Consider the following 27,454-nt stretch of genomic DNA (forward strand, 5'->3'; position numbering starts at 1 on the left):
AGCCCGTTGCTTGTTCTCACACAGCCCATGGGCTGTCAAGGCCACTTCAGACCTTTGTCCCTGGGCCTGGTACCCTCTGTTACTGAACCAACCTTGCTCGCCATGTAGCAAAGCCAACTTACTGACACTGTGGTGTGTGAAGAAAAGCACAGCGTTTATTTGCAGGGCAACAAGCAAGGAGAATGGACAGCTCATGCTTGAAAGCCCCAACCCCTCACTGATTTTCAGGGAAGGGGTTTTAAAGGCAACATTTGGGACGAGGGTTGCAGCTCACGCGCCCTTCTTCTGATTGGTTGGTGGTGAGCTAACAGAGTGGTGTTTTGGGATTTTTGACCAACAGTCTTCTGGTTCCAGCCAGTCTGGGGTCTGCATGCTTGTGGTGAGTATGTGGTCACCATCCCCCACCTGGGCGGGGGTCCCAGTTCCTGCAGAACAACTCAAAGATACACATCAGATTGTTATACACATTCTATGAGGAGGACCTACAACTCGATTGTTGTTTAAGCTGTCATTACTTTTCTTGCTTAACTGCTTTTTCTGTTTCCCCACTCCCTCACTTCGCTAATTAGTAGTAACTGCTTGAGTCTGCTATTTGGAACTCAGGGAAGACCTTTGGGATTACAGCCTTTTTCTGCAAACAAGAAACGTGGGACACAGAGGTGTTTTTGTGCTTGGGAAGGCCCTGCAGTGTCCTGCTTTGTTTCAATCCCCACTTTTCTCTGATTCTCCTCAGTCTTGAGGGGGATGGGGTTAGGATAAGAAAGAGAATAAAGTTTTGGATAGAGAGGTTCATAAACCTGGCAAGGGAAATTTGGTTTCTGGGGAACTTGGTTTCACCTTTGCCTTGATGTCCTTGGCTTGGTTCCTCCCCGCTCTGTGGCCTCCTTTTTCAACATGCTGGTCGGCAGCAGGGCGTTTTCTGGACCCAATGCCCGTGCCCCTGACAGAGGTGTGTTTTCTCTACATCCAGAGTGGACCCCAGGTCACTGAGCTTGGCCAGCTGTATAATCTGCAGGCCTCAGTGCCAGGTGAAAACACAGGGTCCCTTGTTCAAGAAGTAGGAAAACAGAAAAAAAGCTTTTCCTGTGGTTTCTCTCTTGACCTGTCACCGTGTGCTTTTATTGCAAGTGCAGACCCTCACAGGAGCCCCGGGCCCACCCTGCGACTTGGCACCTGCCCCCGGCCCTCCCGGCAGTCGCTGGGCTGGGGGGCCGTGAACTCATTTGTCCCACTGGACTTCATCCACCAAGCAGAGTCCCAGGGGGAGTGGTGAAGTGTCAGGACCGAGACAGCGGAGCGCTGACCGCCATGGGCGGGGCCCCCTCCCAAGCGCGGGGTGCCCTGGGACTTCGTGGTCACACCCCCAGGGCGCTGCCCCGGTGGCTGAGGAGGGACAAGGCCCAGAAGGACTCTGACCGTAGGAATGGTGCCCGGCGCACCAGAAGGTTGGCGCGGGCTCAGGCCTGGGGCCTGGGGCGGCGGGGAGGACTGCCCAGGCCCCCCTGAGGCAAACGGCCGTCACCGGCCTGAGGACAGGCCCCGTTCTTTCCTGACAAACCAGAGCAAAAGCGATTTCTCTAAAACGTGTGGGCTTACCGGCTAATCGTGTTACTCTGCTCTTCTGTCCTTTCGAAACTTCTTTTAAAAAACCCCCCTTTAGGACAAGTGTAGCTGGGGTTACGGGAGGAAGGCAGGGAGAGGTTTGGGGTGTCTCACCTCATCTGTAGACAGTTCCCTCGCCAATGCTGTCGCAGATCGTTAGCCCTGGGTTCAGACAACTTATGTGACAGGTGAGCCCTCCTGTAACTGCTGTGTTTAAAAGGCCCAAGAGAGGGCTGCCCCAGGGGCGCCCAGCTGGGCCCCGACTACACGTTCATTACAAAACTGTTTAAAAGAAACTGCTTCGGGGCCCACCCCGCTCCCAGGGGAAGCGGATGGAGCAAATACAGAGGGATATCCAGATAGGAAACACCTGTCCCCCGCCTGGAGCCGGCCAGCCATTGTTTTATATATTTGTGTTTTCCTTTCAGTTCATTCAAACTCAATATCGAGGTGAAATTAAGTACATCATCGACCTAAAGCTACCAAACCAAATACATAAATGGTGGGATTTAAAAGCCGTGCTGCCGCGGGCCGGGTCTGGCCTGTGGCCAGTCTGGGCTTGTGTACAATGGGCCAGTGTGTGCTTCGGGCCCGCCAGCTCAGCCAGACCGCAGGCACCCCGGGTGGCCCAGCCGGGATCGCGTCCGAGGACGGTGGGGGTGAGGGAGCCGGGGGTGGGGGGCTGCGGGGGGCTCTAACCTGCAGACGGGAGCCCCCAAGCTGGCTGTCGTCAGGGGGCCCCGGGGCCAACGGTGTGGGGAGCGGGGCGCCGGACCTGCAGGGGGAAGGTGTGGAAATCTGACACAATCGCCAATGTTTTACCTTCTAAATCACCTGGGTCTCTGCAGTTGAAATGCATCCTGAACTTCCCACCCCACATGTCTCGGGCGGGGGGACCCCGGGCGACTTCTCACTTTCCAAACTCACAAGTCGTAATTCTTTCTCCGGGGGCAGCCGGTCATGGACTGAGCTCTGGGCGCGCTGCTGAGATGCTGTGAAAATCTTGGAAGGGTCCCGGGACCCTCCCCTCCCCTGCTCTCCGCAGGGAGCGGGCTGACCCCCGGCGGCCTTTCTAGAGCCGGTCCTGTCGGGTTGGGTTTTTCCAGAGGCGCTTCTGGCTGCAGAGGGGCTCCTGTCACTCAGGCGTGGCCCATGGTCCACCTTCAGCCCAGCAGGTTGGCCTTTCGCCTGTGGCCTCCTGTGTGTGCTGGCATCCTGTCTGAGCTGGGCGGACCCAGTCCTCAGCACTCTGCCAGCTGTCCACGAGGCATGGACGCCCCACTGGAGACAGGACTGGACGTGTGACCCCGCACGCAGTGCCCGCGGGCTGGGTAGCTTCTGGTCTCAGGGTCCCCATGGGCACTGGTCCCGTCCAGTCTCTCCTGTCTCTTCTCTGTCCTCAGCCTCTCCTCCAAGTCCATGTCCATCGCAGAAAGGCTGCTTCCAGGAGAGGTGCATTCGTGTCCTGGGCCCCTGGAAAAACCGTACTGATTATGGATTGATCACAGCCCATTCTGTATTGGCTCTTGAGCATTGGGTTCTCCCACCCTTTCCTGGAACCAGGTCCAGACTCATGTGATTTCCATCTTCCCTGCAGATCCCTGACCACTGACCTGGTGGGGACGTCCCCCCCAGACTCCTCCTGCCACCATGGTTATCAGTGACTCTGTTGGTCTGCTTTTCAACCCCCGAGCTTGGCAGGCACTGTGCCCCCATCTCCGGGGGGACTGGGATGGTTAAAACCCTTCTTCCAATGGCCTAAGCCTCTCCATGTCATCATTTGTTCTCCGTGATAAATTAAGACCTGGACACAATGTACAAATGACCACAAATGTCGCAGGCTTAAAATAACACAGATTTATTCTCCATACAGTTCTGGAGGTGGGGAGTTCAGAGTGAATGCTTCCTGGGGCCCTGAGGGGAAGACTTGCCTTCTTGCCTTTTCCAGCCTCTAGAGGCTCATGACCCCTTCCTCCCGCCTACCTGGCCTCCCATTTCTGCATGTGCCAAGTCGTTTCAGAGTTGTCTGACTCTGTGTGACCCTGTGGACTGTAGTCTGCCAGGCTCCTGTGTCCATGGGACTCTCCAGGCAAGAGCACTGGAGTGGGCTGCCATGCCCTCCTCCAGGGATTGTCCTGACCCAGGGATTGAACCCGCATCTCCTATGTCTCCTGCATTGGCAGATGGGTTCTTTACCACCAGCACCACCTGCCTCTCACTTAGGTTGTCACATCTGCAGCCACCAGACTGTGGTTAGCTGAGTAACGGCCCCCAGGGATATCCCCAGCCTAACCCTCGGATCCCATGAAGGTGACCTTCCGTGGCAAGAGGGTCTTTGCAGCACGACTAGGTTCAGGATCTTGGGATGGGGAGTGTCCTGCTTTATCTGGGATGCAGGGGCCTGTGGAAGGGGAAAGACAAGGAGATGGTTCTTGATGGAGGCATGCAGCCCCGGCGATACTTTGATTTTAGCCCATTGAGTCTGATTTTGCATTTCTGAGCTCCAGACTGTAAGATAGTCAGTTTGTGTTATTCAGAGCCTCTAAATGTGAGGTACTTTGTTCAGCGGCAATAGATTAATGCAGGTGCTCCTGGAATGTAGGGGAGGCAGGTTAGTTAAAGAGGGCCAGCGGGGAGGGGACCTGGCTTGAAGCTGTCTGTATGGAGCGCACGGACTGTTTTCACCTGGAATCGAGGTCCATTCAGGATTAACGTGGCTTCGGCACGTGTGTGTGAGACAAAGACTTGAACTGATGTCTTACCCTCACAACCCACCCCCGTCTCCCGGACTTCAGCTGAAGATTCTCCATCTCTACTTTGGCTTGAGCTTGGTATTTTCCTAGGTTAAAAAAACCTTATTTCTATAAATGTTTAGTCGTTCTGTCCGTCAGTTACAGGTGCAGAGAATTTAGAGTCGATGCAGCCCTTCACAGGTCCTCTCCTGCAGTTCCTCACTCTTTGGGCCAGTTCTGCTGGTGTTGACCCGGATGTCACTAGTAACATGTTTATGTGGGTACTTCCTGATTTTTCAAATTTGCCGACTCTCTCATGTAGGATACTGGCTCTTTTGGGCTTTCACTTACATCCTGTCCCCCCCACCACAGAAACACAGATGGACACATACACACTCTCACACACACACACACATGGACAGACACACACACCCAGACACAGACACACACATGAGCACACACATAGACCCACACACTTACACACAGATGCACTCAGACACATACACACTTACACACGTATACACACATGGACACGCACACTTACACACATGCGCACGCATGTGCACACCTCTGGTTCCTCCCCCTTTCTGATATGGTTGGCATCATTTGACCAAGATGAGTAGCCCATGTTTACTATTCACGCTAAGCCACGAAGAGCAGTAAGTTTAATTCCTCTCGTTTTCTTTTGGGTTAATGATTGCTTTTTTTTTTTTTTTTTTGTAATGTATTTTACCACTTAGCACAGTCTCAAACTCTCTGTTTCTCAGTTTCGTCTTCTTGGAGAAGGCTCCCTCCCTCGTTACACCTGCAGCTGCACCCTCTAGGCGTCCATGGGGTGGATGGTTTGCTTCTTGGCCAAGCCAGCTCCCGGCTCCCGGGAGACTTGGCAGACTCGGTTCCTGGATCTGCCACGCTGGTCCTGCTTGTCCATCCCTTGTTGCTGTTGCCTCTGCTGGTTCTCTCCGCCTTTGTGGATTTATGCCATCAAAACACACTCTCTGCGCTCCATGCTGGGCCTCCGGAGCGGGTGGATGACGCGCCTCTGTCCTTTCTTGTCATGACATCTTTGATGGGAGCTCTTCCCTGCCTCTTCTGACGGGCGTGCGTCCCCTGGCGTGTCCACTGACAACAGCGATGGCGGCGATCCGTCCTGTACCGACTGCGGGCGTGCGTCCCCTGCTGTGTGTCCACCGGACGACAGCGATGGCGGCGATCCGTCCTGTACCGGCTGCCGTACGGGGCCAGGCTCTGCCTTCACTTCATGCAGCCTCCCCAGAAGGTGGGGCCTCGGCCCCCAGTGTTTACATAAGAAGAAGGGGGCCTAGGCTGGACTTCAGGTCCCCCAGCTGCTGAGTGGGCAGAGCTGGGCCCTGGACCCCTGCTCTCTGCCTCTGACCGCGGACTCCTTTCTTTGTTAATTCTAGCTGAGTGTGTTTGCACTATGCTGCCTAGAGTGTCACTTGCTGGGAGGGTGGGGGTGTGGCAGTGCCCACCTGACAGATTAGAGAGGATCCCCGATGGGGGGAGGGCAGAGGGCTGTGTCTGTCTACCCCTGGTCGTTCTGCATGGGGGTCAGCTCAGAGGACCCCAGAAGCTGCCCCCACTTCACTGCCTTCTTTGTGTGTTTTCTTAACTTTTTTCAGTGGAAACTCTAGATACTTAAAAAAAAATTAAGCGTCTCTTCTCACTGTTTGGATACCATATCGTTGGTAGAGTATTAAAAAAACCCCTGCAAACTATAGCTTTCACATGCACGACAGAGAAGACTGATTTTAAAAGGTGAGTCTGTGTTTTTGTGCTGTGTGCACTTATGCAAATGAACTGAGCAGCCTTGGCAACCCCGGGTGCACTTTTGTTCTGTATTTATGTCTAATACTGAGGTTTTGTGGGAAAGCTACATTTTTATGACCCTGGAGCACCTATTTCTCTCCCCCGTGTGCAGCGTGATCGCGTCTTATTTATTGCACTGGGTGTTAGCACTCATAGTTCATTAAGAAACTCTCTCCAGGGCTTGTTGGGGCTGGTGCGTGAAAAGAATCAGAGTTAACGTCCAGACATGACGGCAGGGACGAGAGGTGACTCCACGTTCTGGGGACGCGCCAACACCCGAGCCCCACAGGCCCCGTCCACACAGGTCTCACCACTGAGCCTCTGGACCCCAAGACTCTCAGGACTCGTTTCTCAGCTTGAAGAGTGAGGTGGAGCTCAGAGCTGTTTCTTTTCTGGTGTTGACTCTGCAGCAGCCATATGAGGGCCTCCCGGGCAGCGTGAGGCTCAGCCAAACCCAGGAAGAGGGAAGGCTACCGGCTACCCTCGGAAGTGGCAGCACCTGAAGGGATCGAGCTGACCCTGCCCTGGGGTAGGAGACCCACGAGGGGTCAGCTCCACACTCGTCCTAATTCCCTCAAGGGCCCTGGCAGTGAGCAGGGACATTCGGTGACATTCATCGCCGGCTCTCCCAGAAAGTGAGCAGGACCCCCGCTCCAGGGGCAGGTGTGAGGTTTGGCTCAGTGCGGCTCTTGTTTCAGGAACAGGAGACCCTGGTGGGGAGATGCTGTAGGTCAGGTGGGGAGTGGCCGGAGACCAGGTTCTCTTCATCTGGAGAAAGACCTCCAGTGGCACGGATGTTAGTGAGGCTGGGTGGGCACTCTCCACCTGGAGCTGGGGTGGCTTGGGTGGGCAGAGGGTGCTCTTGCCCGGGCCCTGTGAGGGTAGCACCGATGGCCCCGCTAGAGCACAATAGGCCCCTGCCCCCGGGTGCCTCTGGATTTGGAGGACACCTTGGCCAGCTCTGGGGTCAGCTTCTGTGGTTTTCCGGCAATGCTGGGCACAGGCTAGTGAGGGAGGGGCAGCTGGACTCCCGAGCTCCACCAGGACATCCTCGGCACCGTCTTGGAGAAGGTCTCCTTGTCTGGGTTGGTGGCCACACTCTACGTGGTGTCAGGGCAGCTGCTTTGGGTAGCCGTGAGCGAGCTGTGGTCTGTGGGACTTCACCCTGTCTCCGGCTCAGGTTCCACTGCTGTGCACACCATGCTGTGTTCTGCGCAGAGGGCCTCTGCAGGTACCACCCTAATGCCTGGAACAGGACAGCATAACTCTGGAAAAGCGTCTCTTCTGAGTGTAGTTCAGTTGAGGGTCTTCAGAGGACATGGTCCTGGATTATCTGGGCAGCCTTAATCCAGTGACAAGAGTCCTTGAAAGACACAGAATGGGGGAGACGTGGGCTCGCAGAGAAGGCGACACGAGACTGGGAGGACTCAGCCACACCCAGGAGCGCCAGTGATCAGCAGCAGACGAGGAGGGACTCACCCCCGTTCCACCCGAACCTCTGCAGGCAGCATCGCTGAGGGCAGCATCCCTCTTTCCTGGCAGGTCTTGCACTTTTCCAAAGAGAAGTTAGAAAACCCAAAGTGTAATAGTTGGGTCACATGAAAAATATAATGAGAAATGTGGGTAGCCTCCAAGAGCAAAAACTAGCCCAGGTTGACAGCCACCCAGGACATAAACAGATAGAAAGTATCCAGATTGGAGAGGAAGAAGTAAAACTATCTCTGTATACAGATGGTGTGATATAAGGCATGCCAAAGGGAGAATTTGTGGCCACCTTTAATCCATCCAGTTGGCCATGGCTGGAACCTCTACTACAAAGTATTGAAGACAAGTAAGAGCAGCTGTTCCTGATTTTAGGGGAAAACCATTCAGTCTTTAACCATCAAGTATAAATTTAGCTGTGGGCTTTTTGTAGATGCCTAAGGTTGGAGAAGCTCTCTTTGTTCCTCATTTGCTGAGTGTTCTTTTTACGAAAGGATGTTGGATTTTGTCAAATGTTTTTTCTGTGTCTGGTGATGATCATGTGATTCTTGCTTTTTATACTATTGATATGATGTATTATAGTAATTAATTTTGAGATGTTGAACCAGCCTTGAATTCCTGGGACAAATCCCATTTTGTCGTAGTGTATAATTCCTTTATATATTTCTATATTTGGTTTGGTATTATTTTATTGATGATTTTTATGTATGTATTCATATGAGATATTGGTCAGTGGTTTTCTTTGCTTGTGATAGCTTTCAACTTTGGTATCAGGAAAACAATGGCCTTGTAGAATGAGTAAGTATTCTCTCCTCTTCTATTTTTCGAAATAGTTTTTGAAGAATTGGTATTAGTTCTTCTTTTAATGTTTGGTAGAAGCCATCTGAGCCTGGGCTTGTCTTTGTGGACAGTTCTTTGGTTACACTTTGATTTCTTCACTTGCTAGAGATCTACTTGGATTGTTTTTCTATTTGAGTCAGTTTTAGTAGTTTGTGTCTTTCTGGGAATATGTCTGGAGAAGGCCATGGTGCCCACTCCAGTCCTCTTGCCTGGAAAACCCCATGGATGGAGGAGCCTGGTGGGCTGCAGTCTATGGGGTCGCTAACAGTCAGACACAACTGAGCGACTTCACTTTCACTTTTCACTTTCATGCATTGGAGAAGGAAATGGCAACCCACTCCAGTGTTCTTGCCTGGAGAATCCCAGGGACGGGGCAGCCTTATGGGCTGCAGTCCATGGGGTCACACAGAGTCGGACACAACTGAAGCGACTTAGCGGCAGCAGCAGGAATACGTCTACTTCACCTAAGTTATATAATTGATTGGCACATAATTTATATATGTATATATATACACCGTAGTTCCTGGCATACAGTAGTTCTTATATACATTTTATTTCTGCAAGGTCAATAGTAATGTCTCCTCCTTCATTTAAAAAAAATAAAGTTTTATTGGAATATAGTTGCTTTACAATGTTGTGTTAGCTTTTTGCTGTACGGCAAAGTGAACCAGTCACATGTATATGTATATTCCCTCCTTTTAAGATTTTCTTCCCATTTAAGTTCCCTGAGGTGCACTGTAGGTTTTCATTAGTTATCTATTTTATACATAGTACTGTATTCTTCTTTCATTTCTGAGTCTAGCAATCTGAGCCTTCTTTCTCCTTCTCTCTTATTTTTAAAAAGTTAATCTATCTAAATGTTTGTCAATATTGCTAATATTTTCAAAGAACCAGCTTTTGATTTCACTGATTTTTCTCTATCGTTTTTCTATTCTCCATTTCACTAACTTCTAATCTCATTATTTCTTCGCTTTTGCTTGCTTTAGATCTAATTTGTATCTTAAGGTGGAAGGTTATTGATGTGAGGTTTTTCTTCTCTCTTTTTTTTTAAATTAAGGTATAACTGACATGTAATGCTGTATTTGTTTTGGGTGTACAACACTATGAGTTGATATATATTTATGTTGTAAAATGGTTACAACAATAAGTTTCATTAACATTTATCACCATAAAATTTAATTTTTTCCCTTTGTGGTGAGGGCTTTTACGATTTACTCTTAGCAACTTTCAAATGTACAATACAGTACTATTAGCTATTATTTCCGTGCTGTACATTACATCCCCAGGACCTGTTATAACTGGGAGTTTGTACTTTCTGACCTTCTCCACCCGTTTTCCCATCTCCTACCCTGTTCCTCTGCTCGCCACCAGAGATCTTTCTTTGTAACATAGGCATTTACAGCTATACATTTCCCTCTGGGCACTGCTTTGGCTGCAACCTAAAGGTTTCCATAGGTTGTGACGTTGTTTTCATTCATATCAAGTATTTATAATTTCCCTTGTGATTTCTTCATTGACCAATTGGTTATGTGTTTATTTCCTTCACTGCATTTTCTTTACTCTATGCAGCATGAAGTTGCAGCCTTTCCTGATTTCGGAGTGACTTTTTTTCCTTTAAAAGATTAGTATGGTGGATTAAAGATGCCCATACATTTTTTGAGATTTCTCTTATCAAGAGGTGAGATCTCTGGCTCCCCTCCCCCTCAGTCTGGACAGGCTCTATGACTGTTTTGGCCAACAAGATACAGGAGAAATGAGGCTACATGACTTAAGGCCATAAGGCCAGGTTGGAAGCAACTTTGCAGCATTTGCTTTGGAATCTTGGAATGCTTGCTTGGGAGGGGGTCAGGGCAGATAGCCACTAGATAAGAAATCCAGCTGCTCTGAGACTGCCATACTGTGAGGATGCTCAGCTAGCCGTGTGGAGGAGCTACCTGGGGAAGTGCTGACCATCCCTGTGTTAGTTTGTTCAGGCTGCCATTACAAAACACTGCACAGTACTGGGGAGCTCAGACAATAGCAATTTGTTTTCTTCCTAGGGAAACTAGTTCTAGAGCCTGGACATCTGCGATCAGGGTGTCAGCATGGTCGGTTTCTGGCGAGAGCTCTCTTTCTGGCTTGTAGATGACCCTGTTCTCACTGTCCTCACATGGCAGAGAAGGAAGTGAATTCTATCCAATCAGGGCATCACCCTTATGACCTTAGTTAACTTTAGCTACTTCCGTAGAGGTCCCATCTCCAAGTACAGCCATACAGAGGGCTAGGGCTTCAAGATATGAAGGGGGACACAGACACTGAGTCCATAACAAGTACTCAGCTGCTCCAGCCATCCCATCCTAGGTTCCAAGTAGGTGGCAAAAGAAGTCATTTTTATAGTTCCAACCCCAGGAGACGCTCTGGTTGAGCCACCCCTGCCCTCTCCTGCTATCTGAGGCATAGTGGCAAGGCTGTGGATGTTGTACAGCAAGGATGTGTTTTCTTCACTGTGTCTGCGCTGATTCCTGACCTGCAGAATTGTGAACAAAACAAAATGACTTTACTCTCCCAAGTTTTGGTATGATTTACTGCACAGCAAATGGAAATGGGAACACTGAATTTGTTGCATTTATATTTATTGTTATTATAACAATCAATTCCCCTTAATGGAGCACACCCTTGTCTTGGCAAAGAGGCTGGCATAACTCAATGAAGCTATGAGCCATGCCATGCAGGGGCATCTAAGATGGACGGGTCATAGTGAAGAGCTCTGACAAAACACGGTCCACTGGAGGAGGGAATGGCAAACCACTCCAGTATTCTTGCTGCGAGAACCCCATAAATCATATGAAAAGGCAAAAAGAAATGACGCCGGAAGCCGAGCCCCCCAGGTTGGAAGGTGTCCAGTATGCTACTGGGGAAGAGCAGAGGGCAGTTACTAATAGTTCCAGAAAGAATGAAGTAGCTGGGCCAAAGCAGAAACGACACTCATTTGTGGGTGTGTCTGGTGGTGAAAGTAAAGTCTGATGCTGTAAAAAACAATGTTGCATAGGAACCTGGAACGTTAGGTCCATGAATCAAGGTAAATCTATATTTTGGCCCAGAAGCGCCATGTGCCACACCTGCTCAAAGCCTGTTGGTCAGAGCCAATCATGGGACCCTGCACCGGTGTGGGGCAGCGTGGGGAGCAGGTTGAACGTTTACGAATGCTACTGTTCCTGCCATGAACTCTATCTACATCCCTCAAAAACATCCATTTATATGAAATGGATGCTTTTGAGGGATGTATAAATTAGCAGAATTGATCCAAGAAGTAAGAGATGGCAAGAGTAAACATCGACATCTTAGGAATCAGTGAACTAAAATGGATGGAAATGGGCAAATTTAATTCAGATGACTATTACATTTACTAGCATGGGCAAGAATCCCTTAGAAGAAATGGAATAGCCCTCATAGTCAACAAGAGTCCAAAATGCAGTTCTTGGGTGCAATCTCAAAAACAAAAGAATGATTTCGGTTCATTTCCAGGGCAAACCATTCAACACCACAGTAACCCAAGTCTATGCCCCAACCACTGATACTGAAGTAGTTGAAGTCAACTGGTTCTATGAAGACCTACAAGACCTTCTAGAACTAACACCAAAAAAGATGTCTTTTTCATCATAGGTGACTGGAATGCAAAAGTAGAAGTCAAGAGATACCTGGAGTTACAGGAAATTTGGCCTAGGAATACAAAATGAAGCAGGGCAAAGGCTAACAGAGTTTTGTCAAGAGAACACAGTGGTCATAGCAAACACCCTTTTCCAACAAAAAGCAATGACTCTACATGTGGACATCCCCAGATGGTCAATACCAAAATTAGATTGATTCTATTCTTTGTAGTCGAAGATGGAGAAGCTCTATACAGTCAGCAAAAACAAGACCTTGAGACAACTGTGGCTCAGATCATGGGCTCCTTATTGCAAAATTCAGGCTTAAATTAAAGAAAGTTGGGAAAGCCACTAGACCATTCAGATATGATCTAAATCAAATCCCTTATGATCATAGAATAGAGGTAATGAATAGATGCAAGGGATTACATCTGATAGACAGAGTACCTGAAGAACTATGGATGGAGGTGCCTAGCATTGTACAGGAGGCAGTTACCAAAACCATCCCCATGAAAAAGAAATGGAAGAGGCAAAGTGGTTTTCTGAGGAGGCTTTACCAATAGCTGAGAAAAGAAGAGAACTGAAAGGCAAGAGGGAAAGATATACCTAACTGAATACAGAATTTCAGAGAGTAGCCAGGAGAGATAAGAAGGTATTCCTCAATGAACAACACAAAGAAATAGAGGAAAACAACAGAATGGGAAAGACTAGAGATCTCTTCAAGAAAATTGGAGATATCAGGGGAATATTTTATGCAAGGATGGGCATGATAAAGGACAGAAATGGTGAAGACCTAACAGAAGCAGAAGAGATTAAGAAGAGGTGGCAAGATTACACAGAAAAACGATACAAAAAAGGTCATAATACCAGGATAATCACAATGATGTAGTCACTCACATAGAGCCAGACATCCTGGAGTGTGAAGTCAAGTGGGCCTTAGGAAGCATTGCTGTAAACAAAGCTAGTGGAGGTGATAAAATTCCAGCTGAGCTATTTCAAATCCTAAAACATGATGCTGTTAAAGTGCTGCACTCATTATGCCAGCAAATTCGGAAAACTCAACAGTGGCCACAGGACTGGAAAAGGTCAGTTTTCATTCCAATCGCAAAGAAGAGCAACACCAGAGAATGTTCAAACTACCACACACTTGTGCTCATTTCTCATGCTAGTAAGGTGATGCTCAAAATCCTTCAAGCCAGACTTCAGCAGTACATGAACTGAGAACTTCCAGATATACAAGCTCAGTTTAGAAAAGGCAGAGGAACCAGAGATAAAATTGCCAACATCTGCCGGATCATAGAAAAGGCAAGAAAAACAACTACTTCTGCTTTAATTGACTATGCCAAAGCCTTTGACTGTGTGAATCACAGCAAACTGTGGAAAATTCTTAAAGAGGTTGGAAGAGACAAGACACTTTTCATGTCTCCTGAAAAACCTGTATGCAAGTCAAGAAGCAACAGTTAGAACCTTACATGGAACAACTGACTGGTTCAAAATTGGGAAAGGAATATGACAAGGCTGTATCTTGTCACCCTGCTTATTTAACTGATATGCAGAGTGCTGCTAAGTCGCTTCAGTCATGTCCGACTCTGTGTGACCCCATAGACGGCAGCCCACCGGGCTCCCCCGTCCCTGGGATTCTCCAGGCAAGAACAATGGAGTGGGTTGCCATTGCCTTCTCCACTAGCACCACCAAAAGGTAGCTTGGCTAAAGATAACTCAGTTCAGTTCAGTTCAGTCGCTCAGTCGTGTCCGACTCTTTGCGACCCCATGGACTGCAGCACGCCAGGCCTCCCTGTCCATCACCAACTCCCGGAGCTTGCTCAAACTCATATCCATGGAGTCGGTGATGTTATCCAACCATGTCATCCTCGGTCGTCCCCTTCTCCTCCCACCCTCAATCTTTCCCTGCATCAGGGTCTTTTCCAGTGAGTCAGCTCTTTGCATCAGGTGGCCAAAGATAACTAGATGCATATACTTTTGAATATATTCTTTCATTTGCTTGAGAAAGTTGGCAGTTTTTCTCTGAACTTTAATTTCTTGTGGTGAGTGTTTTGAATCATTCTCTTCCTCTGCTTTCTTACCTACTATATTCTGATTTAAAGTTCTTTCTTAAGTGAAGGAGCTGGGTTTCTTGTTTACTCATCTTGGAGGGGAGTTTCATATGGGTTTTCCATTAGCCCCAAGTCAGTGAGAGCAGAAGTTTTTGTCCTGTATGCCTGGGCCCTGTGTTTGCTGCCCTCCCCTTTGCTCCCCGCACCAGCCCCTCGTCCCCAGCCCTGAGATTAGCATGGAGTCCTCTCTGCACATCACCAGCTGGCTTCCTCCAGATCATCCGTCGTGAGGTTGTGGCTTTTCCTGATTTCAGAATCCTTGATCATTTTATTTACTTTTGATGGTAGTGGTTAAGAGAGAGGGCATTTTGGGGTGTGATTTATGTAGGAATGTATGGCATTATGATAAATGTGCATTATTATGCCATTTTCTTTCTTTCGCCATCCAGGATGGAGCAAAACCTGGCCTCAGCCCTGGAATTTGTCAAAGTTAATGAGTAGAAACTCTCCTTGGTCCGTTCATGGGGCAGCCACGTCTGTTAGCTCAAATAACAGCAATTCCCTCACATCAAAGCTCTTACTTCACTAAAATGTCCATCCGGCTTTTGAGTGGGAGACTCATCAGGAAAGAATTCCCATCTTGTCGGAGGTTCAGGAAGGACTGACATGAAGCAATACTCTTCGGAATCCTGCAGGGTTTCAATGGTTTTCATGGAATCGCATAACCTCTTAGGCGCAACAGGCTTCAGTGGGACATCGAGTGTCCATGGTTCATCCTGGATGGGTCATGTTTGGCCTCCTCTGTAAAAGCACCAAGCCTGCAGAAGCTCCTGTGAATCTGCAGGGGTCACGTCAGTCCCTGGAGAGGGGGGCGGGTGGGGAGTGGACAGGAAGCTCGCTTTAATTAGAGTCGAGCTTTCCATCCAACACAGAACTGCATCTGATTTTCACTCTGTGGGCTTCCGCCTCCCAAGGCAAACAGAGGGTCTGAGCGCTTGATGTTTAAACACATTTCACACACACGTCGATTTATTTACTTACACAGACACGCACTCGCACACACGCAGACCCACCCGTTCCCGGCCTTGCCATGTGTGGGGCAGATTTTGCTTCCTTCCCCACCCTCTCTGTGGGCCCAAGCAGAGCTGGGTCATCTCTCTGTTTGTTTTTACACGGAGGGATTCATCAATTAAATGTCCAGTGTGGAGATCCGGCCTATTGGGACTGTTCGCACAAAGCCAGCTCCTCGCTTTAATCTCCACCCTCAGCCCCAATTAGCTGCCCTTCAATCAACAGTATTTGGACAAGGATTCTTGTCCCAAAGAGCAGCCAAGGTGTTCTCATCGTTCTCAGGGGTCCCCACTGGCTCTGGGGTTGCATTTGCCCTCTGAGGAACCCCATCCTGACCCCCCCATCCAGGGAGGTTGTACCAGCCACAGCTGTGGGTGACTCCAGACATTCTTGTTCACTTTCCAGGGCTGCACCCCGTGGGGGTGTCTGCTGAAAACTGGGCCTCTTCCCGGGGCTGTGCACATATCCACACATGTGTGTGCACTTGCATGTGTACACACACACACATACACACACACAGCTTCTGGACTATGGGGCAGTGCCTGGTTCAGCCTGATACTAAGGCCCAGAAAGCAAGACCCAGGCGCATAAACAAGTCCCTGGTGAGCAGCGATGGGGCTGGACTGGAAGCTGCTCCCCAGCCCTTGTCTCCACTCCTACTGCAGAGCTGGCCCGCCTATCCTTGCCCAGGTGCTCCCTCTCATCCTGAATAGGTCTTTACTTCTCCCATTTCAAGAGGTCTGGCTTGGCACATAGAGAAAACTGGTGGGGTCCTCGGAGAAGGGTCATGGGAGGGCTCTGACCAGGTCAGATTTGGTTTGTCCCTGGAGCCCTCACAGAGCTCCCAGCCACCTGTATCCCTGTCCCTGGGGGCTTGACCACTGGCGGCTGCTGTCCCTGGAGGTGAGCCAGGCTCTGGGGACTGCTTTCCCCTGCCCCTGCTCTTCCCATGCCCCAGGAGAAGGATGTTTTTCTAGGAGGTTACTTAGTGAGCATGTTATTGATATATTGCATGAAAAAGGCAGGTTACAAGATAAATCTTACACTTTGGCTGGTAAATATGTATATGTTTATTATATATAATATAGAAAAAACACAAGAATGAAAATGCTAAGCAGTTATCTCTAAGTGGTGAGATTTACAAGGAATAGTTTTCCTTTTGGGGGCTTATCTCTTATTTCTAAACTTTTGCCTAAGAAAATGTAATAACTTCATAATGAAAATGTTATTAAAAAATAAAATGGAATGGTAGAAGAAACTGTTTGGACTGAAATAAAAAGGACTTGGAGACACAATGATTGTTTCTGAAGAAAGGTCACATGAAAGAGAGATGTTGACATTTTTTGCTAATGAGGATGGGGGTGCTGATTTACAATTGAAACAAACAGACAAAATGGCAAAGAACTCACCATTAGCAAAATTGTCTATAAATAGGTTGAGCCAACTCAGAAGGGGCTGTGTTCTCTGTCACAGAAAGACCTCTAGATGGGAAGGGGTGGTGGCAGGATTTCAAGTACAGGATTGACAACGGTGATGATGAAGATGGTGAAGTTTATGATAATAATGGTGGTGATAATGGTGGTAATAATGAGTGATGGTGATGATGGTGATTGATGGTGGTGATAGTGATGGTGGTGATGGTGATGGTGAAGATGGCGATTGTGGTGGTGGTGATGGTGATGATGATGGTGATGGTGATGGTGGTGATGGTGGTGATGGTGAAGATGGCGATTGTGATGGTGGTGATGGTGATGATAAAGGTGATCATGGTGGTGATGGTGATGGTGATGGTGGTGATGGTGATGATGGAGATTGTGATGGTGGTGATGGTGATGATGATGGTGATCATGGTGGTGATGGTGATGGTGGTGATGGAGTGATGGTAGTGATGGTGATGGTGATGGTGGTGATGGTGGTGGTGATGGTGATGGTGGTGATGGTGGTGATGGTGGTGGTGATGATGGTGGTGGTGATGGTGATGGTGGTGGTGATGGTGGTGATGATGGTGGTGGTGATGGTGATGGTGATGGTGGTGATGGTGGTGATGGTGGTGGTGGTGGTGATGGTGGTGATGGTGGTGGTGATGGTGATGGTGATGGTGGTGGTGATGGTGATGGTGGTGGTGGTGGTGATGGTGGTGATGGTGGTGGTGGTGATGGTGGTGGTGATGGTGATGGTGGTGGTGATGGTGATGGTGGTGATGGTGGTGATGGTGGTGGTGATGGTGATGGTGATGGTGATGATGGTGGTGATGGTGATGATGGTGATAATGATGGTGGTGATGGTGATGGGATGGTGGTGATGGTGATTATGAGGGTTAGGATGATATAATCTTATATTTTCATGTTATGCTGACAATGGGCTTCCCTGGTGGCTCAGTGGTAAAGAATCTGACTTCCATTTCAGGAGATGCAGGTTTGATTCCTGGGTTGGGAAGATCCCATGGAGAAGGAAATGGCAATCTGCTCCAGTATTGCTGCCTGGGAAATCCATGGATTTCCATGGATTCATGGAAAGAGCAGCCTGGCAGGCTAGTCCATGGGGTCGCAAAAGAATTAGACACGACTGAGTGACTAAACATCAAAAACACAGTGAGAATACAACACTCCTTTCCACACCCAGCTGATACTTGCCCGACCCTCTGGGGAGGCACTCAGGCACTATATCCACCACCCAGCAGAGTGAATGAGGCCAAGAGAAGATGTTCCTGCTGATCCAGAGGAAGAGCAGGAAGCTGGCCCAGACCTTCCACTCCCCAGCACACTGCCCTGCCCTTTTTCATCTGAAAGTGGTGGCACCTTGTGAAAACCAAAGACTTCTGGAAGGAAAGGTAGATTCCATGGACCCCACTGCATAGGCCTGCATTCCCATGAGCTCAGAGAAATGCGGCCACAGCCTGGGCCCCGGGACCAGAACAGTGTGGATGGGGAGCAGGTTTTCAGGGACTCAGGTGGAAAAGAGTGTTTCCGTGGGGGAACCAGTCTGAGATGAGGGTGGAGCCTGTGCCCACAGGCCTTAGGACTGGCCCCTCCTCCAGCAGGGCCTGCAGAGGGGACTGTTTCTTCCAGCAGGCTGTCCCCCAGGCCCCCTCCTGTCATCCTGCCCACCTTCCATTTCTGAGCCCAGCCCTTGGATGTGGCGGCTTTCCTGGATTCTCTCTGATCTCAGCCTCCACTTCCAGTTCACACGGCTTCAGGTCCCTCTCGGCTCTATCCCAGACCGCCCTCACCTCCTGATGCTGCTTGCTCCAGCCCAGCATCCTGCCCCCTTTCCAGTCACTTCACCCTGAACACAGCCAAGTGGGGTCCCTCTCCCACCCCACTCCACGGCTTGCTCTCGAGGGAGCTGGTAGTGTGACTGTCACTTGCCCCTGTCTAGTCCCGAGTCCCATTTATTCTCCCCAGCAATTCTCAGCACTGCCTCCTCCTGCCATCTCCCAGGGGCCCCTCACTGCTGTTCCAGGGTGGTCAGCCTCTGCACAGCCGCCCACCTGCAGACCCATCTCCTCCTTCACTGCCCGTCATCACATCGTCACTTCTGCCCTTTGGCAGTTTTGGTGTTTTGGTTCCAACCCACAGGACTGAGTCCCTGGAGGTCCCCAGGGAGTCCCACTCACGTGTGTCTCTAGGAACCACAGTCTCCGTCCTCTGCCTGTGCTGGTCTCCTCTCCATGCTTTGGGCTCAGCTGGCTTTGGGCTCAGCCTGAAGGAATCCCGCCCGGATCCTCTGCTGGAGTCAGATGCTCCCACCTTCCATCAGAGCATCATCGTCCTTGTTACCTAATCATGGGGCACAGCCCAGCTTGCAGTGTGCTTGTTGGGTGAATAAACGAGGAAGTGAATGAATATATGAATGAAGGGGGTATCCAGGGTCCTGTGGCTCCCAGTGGCAGAGTTGGAATTTCCACTGCTCTGCAAGTGTCTGCCACGTCCCCCACTGAGACCAACCTTGAGTTCAGAGCCAGGGCCCAGGGTGACCAACAAGGCAAGAGGCCCTGCTCGCCTGGAAGTGAAATGCAGCCTGCATTGGACTCTGAGTTCAGCTCTTCCACATGTTGCAGCAGCCTCAGGGCCCAGCACAGCCCTGCAGGGCATTTTGCACCTTTTCAAGTGGGTGAAGCAGGGTCCAGGGTCTGGCAGCCTCAGGCACTCAGGGCACACACACGTCACTGACTGCAGGAGCCTCCCCCTTATTTACCTCTTGCTTTCTGATGGCCATTGCCAGAAGGGCAGCCTCAGAGGCCGGCCAGCTCCCTCCTCCTGGCTGCAGACTACAGGTGAGGGCGCTGCTGAGTGCTGCTCTGGGAGGACAGGGGAGCGCCTGCCCTGCAGATCCCAGCCTGACCCCATCAAAGGGATGCTTCGGCAAGGGGATCGGATGGATGCTGGCCCGGAGCAGGGACGCCAGCCTCTGCTGTTAAGCAATGGCCCCAGACCTCTTTGTTTCTCCGCTTCTTCCAAAGTGGCAAAAGATCAAGGCCCCGGAGCTTGAAATAACAGAAGGGAAATGGCTTGCAGGCGTGCATCTGGAGGCCAGAAGGTGTTTTAACATCCCTGCTTGGAGGGTGCGAGGAGGGGTGCGGGCTGGGGCGCCGGTTCCCAGCCTCTTCCCCCTGGCTCCCCTGGGCCGGGATGAGGTGCGGGGTCCCTCCCCTTAGGTGGCATCCACCTGGCGGCAGCCCCTCCCTTGTCACTCAGGAGGGCGGTGCCACCCCTCCCCCCCCCCCCCCCCCCCCAGTCCTCACTGCAGGTTCTTGGTCTCATAGCTCGTGCCTTTCTGTCTCTTGTTCCGTCAGGGGAAAACCTCTTCAGTCCAGCTCTGGGCTGGTGAGAACACCAGGCTGGGGGTTAATGAGGGTCTGCAGCAGGGCTGGGACTCCCTGGCCACGGTCGTGTGCAGACACACATCTGTGATTACTCCAGGCTGAGGAGAGCCAGCCCCAGAGCACCGCAGAACTTCCCTGCGGGTGGATGAGACGGGCCTCCCCTGGGGGATGTCACCCCATAGCCAGAGGTGGCAGGAAGGGGGCGTGGTGGTGTCTCACTGCAGAGAAGGGAGTCTCTCTTTCTCTCTTGCTCCGCTGACCCCAGATGGATGACTTCTGGAGGGCTGGCAGGATCACTTCTCACTTCTCACCGCACGTGGTTCTCTGGGCTGAATCTTCTTAAAAGCAGTGAGAAGGGCATCTAAAGTTCTGGGAGGTTGGGAGGTAGAGGGGCCTCCTCTCATTCAGCTCTGACAGCCGCAGAAACAGCACCTGCTTTGCACGGAGCCACAGGAAACCCCCCCGTTGGCCACAGCTCACACCCACACCCACAGAGCCACCCACGAGCCTTTACCGCGTGTCAGGCATGGTCTGTTCACCATGCCACTCGGCCAGGGGTGGGGGTTCACACCACCATCCAGGAGAGGCTGGTGTTGGGTGAAGGCTGGCGCGCTGTTGAAGGTTCCCTGGTTCATCAGAGCCGGAGCTGAGTTTCAAATCCAAACCTCCCTGACAACCGGCCCTGAACGCTCCAGGATCTCCTGTCTCCCAAGAACTCGAGCGAATGAATTACCCAACCTGGTCCAAGTTCTGTCTCAGAGAGTGTGTTTCCCTGAAAGACCGTTTGGATCTCGTCACTTCCCACCTCCGACACTGGCCGTGGCTCTCCTTTCTTGGCGGTCCTTTCTGGATGGCTGCGGTGACAGACGCCCCTGGATGCCAAGGCTGCTTGGGGTTCTGGCCCCTGGTGCGAAGGCTACGTGGCAGAGGGAGGCAGCTGGACGGACGCATGTGTCCTCTGGCTCTGAGTGGGCAGGAGAAGCCAGGCACCTGCTGTCTGGGTTTCTAGGCGGTGCTGCCGGGGGCTCAGGCCACTGGGCGGGCTTTGATTGGTTAGCTGCAATTGATCAAGGCATCCTGTCCCAGCCAACCTAGCCAGCGGAAGGGGCTGCAGCCAGGGGAGGGGGAGGACGGGAGGCACCCGCGCCACACTCCACCACCACCACCATCGGCCGCTGGGGCTGGGTTGGCCCTGGGTTCAGCACAGCCGAGTGCCCTCTGGGAGGGCCTGAGTTGGAATGCAGGAGGCCAGCCCTCCCAGCAGGGCACTCCCCAGGAACTGGGAGAGAAGTGGAAACGCCAGTACATGGTAGGACTCCTGAGTTAGTCACAGGAACCAGCAGAGCATGCCCCCCAAGACGGGGTGTGTCCAGGAAAGGAGGGCATCAGGAGGAGGCATTGGGGGGCTAGTGCCATGGAGCACTGACGTGCGATACTGACTTGTAGGCTGTGATCTGAACCCTGGGAAACATAAGTGGCTTTTAGATATGCAACTGAGAATCCAGTTAAGTCCATTTTCAGCTACTACAAGGGGTGGTTCCTTTGCCTAGGATGGGGGGTGAGGGTGATGCTGTTTAGTGGGACTGCCAAGCCAATAGCTCACCTGTGCCAAGAGCAGGGACCGACCCATGGGATCTTCTGGTTCTTGAACTGCTCCTCTTGGGTTGTTTTTTTCAACTTTTTATTTTGTATTGGGTGGTTATTTTGCTTATTTAACTTATATGCAGAGTACATCATGTGAAATGCCAGGCTGGATGAAGCACAAGCTGGAATCAAGATTGCTGGGAGAAATATCAATAATCTCAGATATGCAGATGATACCACCCTTATGGCAGAAAGTGAAGAGGAACTAAAGAGTCTTGATGAAAGCAAAAGAAAGAGTGAAAAAGCTGGCTTAAAACTCAACATTCAAAGAACTAAGATCATGCCATCCAGTCCCATCACTTCATGGTGAGCAGACGGGGAAGCAATGGAAACAGTGAGAGACTTTATTTTTGGGGGGGCTCCAAAATCACTGCAGATGGTGACTGCAGCCATGAAATTAAAAAATGCTTGCTCCTTGGAAGAAAATCTAGGATTAATCTAGACAGCATATTAAAAAGCAGAGACATTACTTTTCCGACAAAGGTCCATCAAGTCAAAGTTAAGGTTTTTCCAGTAGTCATATATGGATGTGACAGTTGGACCATAAAGAAAGCTGAGTGCCAAAGAATTGATGCTTTTGAACTGTGGTGTTGGAGAAGACTCTTGAGAGTCCCTTGGACTACAGGGAAATCAAGCCAGTCAATCCTAAAGAAGATCAGTCCTGAATGTTCATTGGAAGGACTGATGCTGAAGCTGAAACTCCAATATTTTGGCCACCTGATTCGAAGAACTCATTGGAAAAGACCCTGATGATGGGAAAGGTTGAAGGTGGGAGGGGAAGGGCACAACAGAGGATGAGATTGTTGGATGGCATCACCAACTCTATGGACATGAGTTTGAGCAAGCCCCGGGAGTTGGTGAAGGACAGGGAAGCCTGGCGTGCTGCAGTCCATGGGGTCGCAGAGAGTTGGACACGACTGAGTCACTGAACTGAACTGAACTGATAGCCAATTATCAATGTTGTGATAGTTTCAGGCGGACAGCAAAGGGGCTCAGCCATACATATACATGTCTCCACTCTCTCTCAAACTCCCTTTGGGTTGTTGTTCAATCGCTAAGTTGTGTCAGACTCTTTGCGACCCCATGGGCTGAAGAACACCAGGCTTCCCTGTCCTTCACTCTTTCCCAGAGTGTGCTGAAGCTCATGTCCATCGGGTCGGTGATGCCACCCAACCATCTCATCCTCTGTCGTCCCCTTCTCCTCCCACCTTCAATCTTTCCCAGCATCAGGGTCTTTTCCAATAAGTCAGCTCTTCACATTAGGTGGCCAAAGTACTGGAGCTTCAGCTTCAGCGTCAGTTCTTCCAATGAATATTGAGGATTGATTTCCTTTAGGATGGACTAATTTGATATACCTGCTGTCCACGGGACTCTCAGGAGTCTTCTCCAGGATATGGCCCCCTACCCAGGACATGCTAGCATCAGGATATTCCAATAACTTCATTGAGTAAAAACCAACCCCAAAGGCCTTATCCTGGGGTAACTCTGCTTCCTTTTCAAACCTCTGTTCCTTGCATCCCTCTGTTCATGTTGGGGACTGGGAGGGGACTGTTTCATGCCTCTATGTGGCCACAAGCTCTTGTCATGGCTTCTAGGAAGATCCCTCTTCACTTAGAGAGCTTTCTCACTGACCACAGTCTGGTCAGGGGAGAGGGTGTGTCTAGTTGAGTTCTCTGTATATTTTAGGCCTACGAGGTCTTCTGGGACCCCCAGAGCTGTCCCATGCCCTTCTGCTGCTCAAAGCTACAAATGTCCCCAAGCATGAATTTTTTTCTGATGTTCCTTGGGGAAAACCAAGCCGCCTTCCTCCCCAAACATCCAGTCCCAAGCCTGAGCTGTATTCTCGGCTTCTCACCTCAGTGTGGAATTCATATCAGGATAATGCTCTCAACTTTATGTCTTCCAGAATTATGGCACTCCTCTCTAATTTTAGTGCTCAGTTCAGTTCAGTCGCTCAATCGTGTCCAACTCTTTGCAACCCCATGGACTGCAGCATGCCAGGCTTTCCTGTCCATCACCAACTCCTGGAGTTTTCTCAAACTCATATCCATCAAGGTGGTGATACCACCCAACCATCTCTTCCTATGTCACCCCCTTCTCCTGCCTTCAATCTTTCCCAGCATCAGGGTCTTTTCCCATGAGTCAGTTCTTTGCATCAGGTGGCCAAAGTACTGGAGTTTCAGCTTCAGCATCAGTCCTTCCAATGAATATTCAGGACTGATTTTCTTTAGGATCTACTGGATTGATATCCATGTAGTCCAAGGGACTCTTAAGAATATTCTCCAATCCTACAGTTCAAAAGTATCAATTCATCTGTGTTCAGTTTTCTTTATGGTCCAAATCTCACATCCTTACATGACTACTGGAAAAACCATAGCTTTGATGGGATGGACCTTTGTTAGCAAAGTAATGTCTCTGCTTTTTAATATGCTGTCTAGATTGGTCATAGCTTTCCTTCCAAAGAGTAAGTGTCTTTTAATTTCATCGCTGCAGTTACCATCTGCAGTGATTTTGGAGCCCCCCCAAAATAAAGTCAGCTGCTGTTTCCACTGTTTCCCCATCTGTTTGCCATGAAGTGATGGGACTGGATGCCGTGATCTTAGTTTTCTGAATGTTGAGTTTTAAGCCAACTTATTCACTCTCTTCTTTCACTTTCATCAAGAGGCTCTTTAGTTCTTCTTTGCTTTCTGCCATAAGAGTGGTGTCATCTGCATGTCTGAGGTTATTGATACTTCTCCTGGCAATCTTGATTCCAGCTTGTGCTTCATCCAGCCCAGCTTTTTTCATGATGTACTCTGCATATAAGTTAAATAAGCAGGGTGACAATATACAGCCTTGATGTACTCCTTTCCCAATTTGGAACCAGTCTGTTGTTCCATGTCCAGTTCTAACTGTTGCTTCCTGACCTGCATACAGATTTCTCAAGAAGCATATTAAGTGGTTTGGTATTTTCATCTCTTTCAGAGTATTCCACAGTTTATTGTGATCCACACAGTCAAAGGCTTTGGCATAGTTAATAAAGCAGAAATAGATGGTTTTCTGGAACTCTCTTGCTTTTTTGATGATCCAGCAGATGTCAGCAATTTGATCTCTGGTTCCTCTATCTTTTCTAACAACATAATCTTTTAGAATTTGAAATAGCTCAACTGGAATTCCATCACTTCCAGTAGCTTTGTTCATAGTGATGCTTTCTAAAGTCTGCTTGACTTCATACTCCAGGATGTCTGGCTCTAGGTGAACACACCATCAGTGTTATCTGGGTCATGAAGATCTTTTTTGTATCTGTGTATTATTGCCACCTCTTCTTAACATCTTCTGCTTCTCTTCTGTTCAGTTCGTTTCAGTTCAGTCACTCAGTCGTGTCCGACTCTTTGCGACCCCATGAATCGCAGCACGCCAGGCCTCCCTGTCCATCACCAACTCCCGGAGCTCACCCAGACTCATGTCCATCGAGTCAGTGATGCCATCCAGCCATCTCATCCTCTGTTGTCCCCTTCTCCTCCTGCCCCCAATGCCTCCCAGCATCAGAGTCTTTTCCAATGAGTCAACTCTTCGCATGAGGTGGCCAAAGTACTGGAGTTTCAGCTTTAGCATCATTCCTTCCAAAGAAATCCCAGGGCTGATCTCCTTCAGAATGGACTGGTTGGATCTCTTTGCAGTCCAAGGGACTCTCAAGAGTCTTCTCCAACACCACAGTTCAAAAGCATCAATTCTTTGGTGCTCAGCCTTCTTCACAGTCCAACTCTCACATCCATATGTGACCACAGGAAAAACCATAGCTTTGACTAGATGAACCTTTGTTGGTAAAGTAATGTCTCTGCTTCTGTTAGGTCCATACAATTTTTGTCCTTTATTGTGCCCATCTGTGCATTAAATCTTCCCTTGGTATCTCTCACTTTCTTAAGAGCTCTCTAGTCTTTCCTTTTCTATTGTTTGCTTCTATTTCTTTGCATTGATCACTGAGGAAGGCTTTCTTATCTCTCCTTGCTATCTGTTCGAACTCTGCATTCAGATGGGTATATCTTTCCTTTTCTCCTTTGCCTTTCACGTCTCTTCTTTTCTCAGCTATTTGTAAGGCCTCCTCAGACAACCATTTTGCCTTTTTCCGTTTCTTTTTCTTGGGGGTGATTTTGATCACCACCTCCTGTACAATGTCACAAACCTCCATCCATAGTTCTTCCAGGCCCTCCGTCTATCATATCTAACCCCTTGAATCTATTTGTCACTTTCACTGTATAATTGTAAGGGATATGATTTAGGTCATATCTGAACAGTCTAGTGGTTTTCCCTACTGTTTTCAAGTTAAGTCTGAATTTTGCAATAAGGAGTTCATGATCTGAGCCATAGTTATCTCCAGGTCTTGTTTTTGCTGACTGTATAGAGTTTCTACATCTTCAACTACAAAGAATATAATCAGTCTGATTTTGGTATTGACCATCTGGTGATGTCCATGTGTAGAGTCGTTCCTTTTGTTGGAAAAGGGTGTGTTCTATGACCAGTGTGTTCTCTTGACAAAACTCTGTTAGCCTTTGTTCCACTTCATTTTGTACTCCAAGGCCAAACTTGCCTGTTACTCCAGGTATCTCTTGACTTCCTACTTTTGCATTGCAGTTCCCTATGATGAAATGGACACCTTTTTTTTTTTTTTTTTGGTGTTAGTTCTAGAAGATCTTGTAGGTCTTCATAGAACTGTTCAACTTCAGCTTCTTAGGCATTAGTGGTTGGAGCATAGACTTGGGTTACTGTGACACTGAATGGTTTCCCTTGGAAACAAATAGAGACCATTCTTTCATTTTTGAGATTGTACCCAAGAACTGCATTTTGGACTCTTTTGTTGACTATGAGGGCTACTCCCTTTCTTCTAAGGGATTCTTGCCCACAGTAGTAGATATAATGGTCATCTGAGTTAAATCCAACCATTCTGGTCCATTTTAGTTCACTGATTTCTAAAATGTTGATGTTTACTCTTGTCATCTCTGTCTGACCACTTCCAATCTTCCTTGATTCAGGGACCACACATTCCAGGTTCCTAAGCAATACTGTTCTTTACAGCATTGGACTTTGCTTCCATCACCAGTCACATGTACAACTGGGTGTTGTTTTCACTTAGGCTCTGCCTCTTCATTATTTCTGGAGCTATTCTCCACTCTTCTCCAGTAGCATATTGGGCACCTACTGACCTGGGAGCTCATCTTTCAGTGTCCTATCTTTTTGCCTTTCATACTGTTCATGGGGTTCTCAAGGCAAGAATACTGAAGTGGCTTGCCATTCCCTTCTCCAGTGGACCACATTTTGTCAGAACTCTCCACCATGACCTGTCCATTCTGGGTGGGCCTACACGGCATGGCTCATAGTTTCACTGAGTTAGACAAGGCTGTGGTCCATGTGTTCAGATTGGTTAGTTTTCTAGGGATTGTGGTGTTCATTCTATCTGCCCTCTGATGGAGAAGGATAAGAGCCTTGTGGAAGCTTCCTGATGGGAGGAACTGGCTGTGGGGGGGAGTAGGGGTCTTGCCCTGATGGGTAAGGCTATGCTCAGCAAATCTTTAATCCAATTTTTTGTTGCTGGGTGGGGCTGTGCTCCCTCCCTGTAGGCCAAACTCTGGTAGGGTTAATGGTGGAAATGGCGACCTCCTTCAAGAGGACTTATGCCCGCATGCTGCAGCTCCCAAGACTTCTGTGTTCAGTGCCCCTGACTCCATGGCAGGCCTCTGTGGACCCACGCCTCTGCTGGAGACCCCTGGACAC

At 49.4% G+C, this 27,454-nt stretch overlaps 1 long non-coding RNA gene across 1 annotated transcript; it reads left to right on the plus strand.

Moving 5' to 3' along the window:
• The first annotated feature begins 252 nt into the window (after positions 1-252).
• On the plus strand, positions 253-27,454 carry LOC139182302 (uncharacterized). Its single transcript, XR_011565970.1, has 3 exons — positions 253-379; positions 21,790-22,040; positions 27,301-27,454. It is a non-coding gene; the product is annotated as an uncharacterized lncRNA (long non-coding RNA).

The sequence above is a fragment of the Bos indicus genome, chromosome 3, assembly GCF_029378745.1.
Source record: "Bos indicus isolate NIAB-ARS_2022 breed Sahiwal x Tharparkar chromosome 3, NIAB-ARS_B.indTharparkar_mat_pri_1.0, whole genome shotgun sequence".
Taxonomy (NCBI): Eukaryota; Metazoa; Chordata; class Mammalia; order Artiodactyla; family Bovidae; genus Bos; species Bos indicus.